The sequence below is a fragment of the Silene latifolia genome, chromosome Y (assembly GCF_048544455.1).
Source record: "Silene latifolia isolate original U9 population chromosome Y, ASM4854445v1, whole genome shotgun sequence".
Lineage (NCBI taxonomy): Eukaryota > Viridiplantae > Streptophyta > Magnoliopsida > Caryophyllales > Caryophyllaceae > Silene > Silene latifolia.
The window spans coordinates 402,863,684-402,871,855 of NC_133538.1; the positions used below are offsets into that span (position 1 = coordinate 402,863,684).

The 8,172-nt window shown below is 41.1% G+C and overlaps 2 non-coding genes across 2 annotated transcripts; both read right to left on the reverse strand.

Annotated features, from left to right (window-relative positions):
* Positions 1-1,019: 1,019 nt before the first annotated feature.
* LOC141635528 (small nucleolar RNA R71) lies at positions 1,020-1,125 on the reverse strand. Its single transcript, XR_012540210.1, has one exon. It is a non-coding gene; the product is annotated as a small nucleolar RNA R71 (small nucleolar RNA).
* Positions 1,126-5,690: 4,565 nt separating this feature from the next.
* On the reverse strand, positions 5,691-5,796 carry LOC141636781 (small nucleolar RNA R71). Its single transcript, XR_012541367.1, has one exon. It is a non-coding gene; the product is annotated as a small nucleolar RNA R71 (small nucleolar RNA).
* Between the last annotated feature and the right edge of the window lie 2,376 nt (positions 5,797-8,172).

Consider the following 8,172-nt stretch of genomic DNA (forward strand, 5'->3'; position numbering starts at 1 on the left):
TAGTGGTAATTCAGGATAGAAAGTGGACCGGAAGGACCTTTCTATATTCGTCTTGCAGTAATTTATCTAAGTTGTATACAGTTGAGTCACTTGACTAACGTAGTGAACCGAAATCCTGACATGTCCCCTCTTTATTGATAGTTTGTCACCCTTTTTCTGCCTTAACTGCTCTTTCTTTATTTCTCTTCCTTTAACCCTTTTTTGTTTAGAAATCAAATTATAAACACCCCCATTTGTGACCAAATAGACGGACTTTTACAGATATCTTGCCTCCCTGAGGAGATCAACCTGACTTCCCTAGCTATATAGTTAGTTTAGTTAGTTATTTTTGATAGGTATACGACAGCCCTGCCAAATTTTGGCGCCGTTGCCGGGGAGGCAATTGCCCTATCTGTCTTTGTTTCGTTTATTTTATCCGTCTCAGGGAATTTTTTTATTCCTTGAGGCAGTTCTTATTTATTTTCTTTCAGTATTGTGTATGCCCAGGTCAGATAGGTTTGTGTTAGTTGCAGCTGATTCTGAGCCAGAGAGACTATTTAGGCATAGACTCCGTCTGCAAAGAGAATCACGGAAGGAAGACTTGAGTACTTTCGAACCAGAGCTTCAACATTTCCTTTTTACAGAAAATCCATCTTTTAAAGAAGATACTTCCAGTTCTGTAAGCACACCAGTAAAGATGCCGAACATTGCTAGTCACTCGGAGCCTAAAGCATCATCAATTCCAAAGGGTTTCAATTTTCAGACTGAGGATGGGAATACATTTGACATCCATCCTTCCTATATCAATCTGGTAGAGAGAAATCTCTTTAGAGGTGTGGCAGGTGAAGACCCGAGGAAGCATGTGGAGGTCTTTATAGACTACTTTTCTACTATCCCCGCCACAAAGGGGGTAACTCAAGACAAGATTAAGGAGTTCTGTTCCTTTTTTCTTTGACCGACTCAGCCAGGGAGTGGCTAACTGATTTGGACCCTTGCTCTTGCCTTTTATAAGAGATATTTCCCTCCATAGCGCACCAATCAGCTGAGGGAAAAGATAACAACTTTTATGCAGGCACCTGATGAGACTTTCTATGAAGCATGGTCCCGTTTCAAGAAGTTGATGAGGTCTCTTCCTCACCATGGTTTTGACCCGTGGTTTCTGTCCATCCAGTTCTACAATGGGTTGTACGATGATCACAGAGCCATACTTGATGCATCATCTAATGGAAGATTCCAAGAGAACATTGACGATGATAAGGGATGGGCTCTTATTGAAGAGATGGCGAATCACTGTGCTGAGTATGGAAACCTGAGGGATGGTATTAGGACAGTTCATGCAGTCGATAAGCAAGTTGTGGCTCAGCTGGAAGCCATGAATGCTAGATTTCATAAGTTGGAGTTGCATTCTGCTGGGGAGCATCAGACGGTCCATTTGCTTACTAGAGGGGAGACTGTCACATGTGAGAGGTGTGGGAGCAACGACCGTCACACTGCTGTTGGCTGTCTTACGGAGAAGGAACATGTCCATGCCTTTTAACAATACAGGCAAGGAGGGGGTTCCTACTATAACAACCAAGGGCCAGTCCATCCCAATTTGAGGTGGACAAGTCAAAATGTGCTCAATCCTACCCCTCCTCCATCCGCAAAGACCAAAGAAATATGTCCCTCCACATAAGACTCAACAAGGCTTTCAGAAGCCTCCTTCCTTTACTACACCTAATCAAGGTGCATCATCTTCTGGTGGGGTAAGTGAGCTAGGTGAGTTGAAGACAATGTTTTGCAGTCTTTCACAAAGTAGTGGCAGCTGAGTGATCAACAAAAAGATATATTTATCAAGGCACTTGAAACTCAAGTTGCCCAGTTTGCCGCGAACCAGTCCACAAGGAAACCGGGTCATTTACCGTCACAAGCTGACAAAAATCCACATGAGACGGTAAATTTAATTAATTTGAGGAGCGGTCGTTCATATGAGGGACCGAACATGTTAAAATCAAACCCGAGGAAGGAAATTATAGCTGATGAACAGTGTTCTGTCGAAGAAAAAGAGACGACGACAAGGAAAGTACTCGATCGACTGATTACCGGTGGTCGATCGAGTGAAATTGCTGAAGAAAGGGCTCAATCGAGTAAAAATTCTACTCAATCGAGTGAACAGAATAAAGAACTTACTCGATCGAGTGAAATTTTTGGTCGATCGAGTGACTTTGTTGAATAAAATGCTCGATCGAATGGTATTTTTGGTCGATCGAGTAGTGTGGGTAAACAACAGCTCGATCGAGAGCCTGCTAGTGCTCAATCGAGTGAAAAATCGCCTGAAAGACCTCGTTCTAGAGGAAAGAAGCGTCCGAAGGATTTGGAGCTTGATCCAGCTGACACGTTGGAAGAGAGAAATAAGGGACTCGAAATACCCATCACGGTGCCCTTTTCGAGGCATTTGCAAAGTACTAAAGCTAATCAACAATTCGGCAAATTTCCAGAACTCCTGAAAAGCTTGCAAGTCACTGTGCCATTCGCCGAACTGCTGACACAGGTACCCTCTTACCTTAAATTTATGAAATAAATTTTATTGCGTAAGAGGCACATTAATGATCATGAGACGGTAGCTTTGACAGAGGTAGGGACGACCCTAGTTTAGAATAAGTTACCTCCCAAACAGTCAGACCCAGGTAGTTTTTCGATTCCGTGTCATATTGGAACCCATTTGATTAATAACGCGTTATGCGATCTTGGCGCTAGCGTGAGTGTCTTACCGCTGTCTCTAGCTAAGAGACTTGGTTTGAAAAGTTTAATTGCACAAACATGACTGTTCAGATGGTCGACCGTAGCATATCACGGCCACTAGGTGTCATAGAAGACATACCTGTTAAGATCGGGAGGTTCTTTATTCCCGTTGACTTTGTTGTACTTGACATCCCCGAAGATGCCCATACCCCTATTATTTTATGGAGACCATTTTTATTTACTGCCCGTGCATTAATAGACGTCGGGGGCAAGACATTGACTTTTTCGGTTGGGGACGAGGAATTGATATTCCATCAGTCTAAGTTCCGAAGGGCTCCTATGCAAGCTCAGCCTTGCAATGCCCTCTTTTCTTGTTGACCCTCCTATTGACACTCCAAATGAAAATTTGGAATATTGTGCTGCTATTGTTACCCCTCTGCCTCAGGTTGAGAGCGAAAAGGAGGAAAGTTCGTCTGTTTTCCTTGCTGCAGGTACAGATGAAAATAATGCAGGAGCTGTCAAAGGGTGTTGTGCAATTAATGTCAGTCAAAGTGGGAGCAATGACGTTAAAGCCGGTGAGAAAGGAGTAAGGATGAGAAAAGTTCGCGCGTATGTGGACTTCAACTATTCTCCTCCTAAAGATTCAAGTTCAAACTCGTGGAAATTGAAGAGGACGATAAATGTTGTTGAGATGACGTCCTCCAGTCAGGAGCCCTCCAAGGGGCTACTGAATTGCTTCGAGAAGTGAGTGGGGAAATGCCCCGTGTAACAAATTGTAAAAACAATTTTTAAATTTTCCGTCGAATTTCATTTATTTCTTTTAATTAGGACAATTAGAATTTAGACATTTTTTAGCGTAGGTTAGAGACTATAGACTGTTACTTTATGTATTTGGCATTTTGGGATATTTTAGCACGTATTTATATGTACTTCCGTTTTGTTCGTTTTGTAGAAATGAACGCGAAAGTAGTGGAATCGTACCATTTTTCGTCGTTTTTGCATGCATTTTGAGGAGACGGGATTTTCCGGAGTGAGTTCTTGCATTGGGATGCGTGAAGGCAAGGTTTACGAGCCAGTCGGGCACGAGTTTGAGCTGATTTGAAGGAAGAATACTCGATCGAGCTATTTAATAACTCGATCGAGTGGTTTCTATAGCTGGAGTTGGTCGATCGAGTAGTTTTATACTCGATCATGAAGAGCTGAAAAGTGAGGTTACTCGATCGAGTATATTTCTTCGAGTTTTACTCGATCGAGTGGTTTCAGACTACTCGATCGAGTGGTTTTTGATGGCGTGGGCTTTAATTAGCCCGTGAACTTGTTTTAGCTTTTGGACTTAACATATTTTCTATTTAAGCATACGTCAACTAGGTTATTAGCATCGATCTTTATCTATCTTTTATCATACATTCTGTTTCCCTCATCTTCACAAAAAAAGACTGCGTTACTTTTCTCCTTCACTGTAACTTTGCTTTCGGGGTTATTTAGCTCGGATTTGTTCGTTCTATACGCCGGATTCTTGCGATTGTAATCTCTTCCTCTCTATTAATACTAATCTTTCTTTTATTTGTCTTAATTACTTCTTCTGCTTCCTTTTAATTTCTGCCCTAATTACCTTTTATGCATTTTTATTATTGTTTTATCATGTTGAATGTTGGTTATTTATTTGTTATTAGTATTGACAGTATTAATAGCAATATGAGTAGCTAAATCTGTTTCATGCCGGGATTAGGAAATCTACGGTAGAAATGTGACGATGTAGTAAATAAGTTAGACGAATTAATTGTGAGATTCTGTCCCCATAGCAATATAACTGTATTTACAGACTTAGTTGAGTGCACGCAACTGAGTCACTCTTTTAATCTGGTTAAATTTAATCCTGGATTGGAAGATTGGACTAAATAGACCTTCTATGAACAGTAGACTACCCTGACGAGGACGGAAGTTAAGTTAGTGGTAATTCAGGATAGAAAGTGGACCGGAAGGACCTTTCTATATCCGTCTCGCAGTAATTTATCTAAGTTGTTTACAGTTGAGTCACTGGACTACCGTAGTGAACCGAAATCCTGACATGTCCCCTCTTTATTCATAGTTTGTCACCGTTTTTCTGCCTTAACTGCTCTTTCTTTATTTCTCTTCCTTTAACTCTTTTTAGTTTAGAAATCAAATTATAAACACCCCTATTTGTGACCAAATAGACGGACTTTTACAGATATCATGCCTCCCTGAGGAGATCGACCTGACTTCTCTAGCTATATAGTTAGTTTAGTTAGTTATTTTTGATAGGTATACGACAACCCTGTCAAATTTGCCGGGGAGGCAATTGCCCTAGCTGTCTTTGTTTCGTTTATTTTATCCGTCTCAGGGAATTTTTTTATTTTTTGAGGCAGTTCTTATTTATTTTCTTTCAGTGTTTTGTATGCCCAGGTCAGATAGGTTTGAGTTAGTTGCAGCTGATTCTGAGCCAGAGAGACTATTTAGGCATAGACTCCGTCTGCAAAGAGAATCACGGAAGGAAGACTTGAGTACTTTCGAACCAGAGCTTCAACATTTCCTTTTTACAGAAAATCCATCTTTTGAAGAAGATACTTCCAGTTCTGTAAGCATACCAGTAAAGATGCCGAACATTGCTAGTCGCTCGGAGCCTAAAGCATCATCAATTCCAAAGGGTTTCAATCTCCAGACTGAGGATGGGAATACATTTGACATCCGTCCTTCCTATATCAATCTGGTAGAGAGAAATCTCTTTAGAGGTGTGGCAGGTGAAGACCCGAGGAAGCATATAAAGGTCTTTACAGACTACTGTTCTACTATCCCCGCCACAAAGGGGGTAACTCAAGATAAGATTAAGGAGGTTCTGTACCCTTTTTCTTTGACCGACTCAGCCAGGGAGTGGCTAACTGATTTGGACCGCACAGCCGCAGGGGTTACAGACTGGGAGACCCTTGCTCTTGCCTTTTATAAGAGATATTTCCCTCCATAGTGTACCAATCAGCTGAGGGCAAAGATAACAAGTTTTAAGCAGGCACCCGATGAGACTTTCTATGAAGCATGCTCCCGTTTCAAGAAGTTGATGAGGGCTCTTCCTCACCATGGTTTTGACCCGTGGTTTCTGTCCAACCAGTTCTACAATGGGTTGTACGATGATCACAGTGCCATACTTGATGCATCATATAATGGAAGATTCCAAGAGAACACTGACGATGATAAGGGATGGGCTCTTATTGAAGAGATGGCGAACCACTATGCTGAGTATGGAAACCCGAGGGATGGTATTAGGACAGTTCATGCAGTCGGTAAGCAAGTTGTGGCTCAGCTGGAAGCCATGAATGCTAAATTTCATAAGTTGGAGTTACATTCTGCTGGGGAGCCTCAGACGGTCCATTTGCTTACTAAAGGGGAGACTGTCACATGTGAGAGGTGTGGGAGCAACGACGGTCACACTGCTGTTGGCTGTCTTACGGAGAAGGAACATGTCCTTGCTTTTTAACAATACAGGCAAGGAGGGGGTTCCTACTATAACAACCAAGGGGCAGTCCATCCCAATTTGAGGCGGACAAGTCAAAATGTGCTCAATCCTACCCCTCCTCCGCAGCACCAGCAGCTGTATGTCCCTCCACATAAGACTCAACAAGGCTTTCAGAAGACTCCTTCATTTCCTACACCTAATCAAGGTGCATCATCTTCTGGTGGGGTAAGTGAGCTAGGTGAGTTGAAGACAATGTTGCAGTCTTTCACAAAGCAGTGGAAGCTGAGTGATTAACAAAAAAATGCATTTATCAAGGCACTTGAAACTCAAGTTACCCAGTTAGCCGCTAACCAGTCCATAAGGAAACCGGGTCATTTACCGTCACAAGCTGACAAAAATCCACATGAGACAGTAAATTTAATTAATTTGAGGAGCGGTCCTTCATATGAGGGACCGAACATGTTGAAATCAGACCCAAGGAAGGAAATTATAGCTGATGAACAGTGTTCTATCGAAGAAAAAGAGCTGACGACAAGGAAAGTACTCGATCGAGTAGATTTCTTGGAGTTTTAATGGATCGAGTGGTTTCAAACTACTTGATCGAGTGGTTTTTGATGGCGTGAGCTTTAATTAGCCCGTGAACTTGTTTTAGCTTTTGGACTTAGTATATTTTCTATTTAAGCATACGTCAACTAGGTTATTAGCATTGATCTTTATCTATCTTTTATCATACATTCTATTTCCCTCTTCTTCACAAATAAAGACCGCGTTACTTTTCTCCTTCACTGTAACTTTTCTTTCGGGGTTATTTAGCTCGGATTTGTTCACTCTTTATGCCGGATTCTTGCGATTGTAATCTCTTCCACTCTATTAATACTAATCTTTCTTTTATTCGTCTTAATTACTCGTTCTGCTTCCTTTTAATTTCTGCCCTAATTACCTTTTATGCATTTTTATTATTGTTTTATCATGTTGAATGTTGGTTATTTCTTTGTTATTAGTATTGACAGTATTAATAGCGATATGAGTAGCTAAATCTGTTTCATGTCGGGATTAGGGAATCTACGGTAGAAATGTGATGATGAACTAAATAAGTTAGACGAATTAATTGTGAGATTCTGTCCCCATAGCAATATAACTGTATTTACCGACTTAGTTGAGTGCAGGCTTATGAGTCACCCTTTTAATCTGGTTAAATTTAATCCTGGATCGGAAGATTGGACTAAATAGACCTGCTATGAACATTAGACTACCCTGACGATGACGGAAGTTAAGTTAGTGGTAATTTAGGATAGAAAGTGGACCGGAATGAGCTTTCCATATCCGTCTCGCATTAATTTATCTAAGTTGTTTACAGTTGAGTCACTGGACTACCGTAGTGAACCGAAATCCTGACATGTCCCCTCTTTATTGATAGTTTATCACCCTTTTTCTGCCTTAACTGCTCTTTCTTTATTTCTCTTCCTTTAACCCTTTTTAGTTTAGAAATCAAATTATAAACACCCCCATTTGTGACCAAATAGACGGACTTTTACAGATATCTTGCCTCCCTGAGGAGATCGACCTGACTTCCCTAGCTATATAGTTAGTTTAGTTAGTTATTTTTTATAGGTATACGACAACCCTGTCACCCATGTTCCTTAATGTGCACATCCCTTCTGTGGAGGGTTCCACATAGGGCGAATCAAGGGCGTGAAGCCACTCCCGCAAGTGACTCCACTCAACCGAGGGCGCACCTCGAGAACCACAGACAATCAACAACAACCAATCACATTATCAATTCAAAATAAAGCCAATACCAATTACGATAAAATCATCATGCCAAACAACCATCTTATAATCATTTATACAATAACTGAGTAGGGAAACCCTATCTGGAAAAGCAATCACCAAGATCGTCACAATCAGCATTCAAAATCGCTCTTCAATGAAATCACCTCCTATCAAACATACAATCATACAATCACCATCTAATAAACACAATACTCCCCAAACCCCCAATTTAC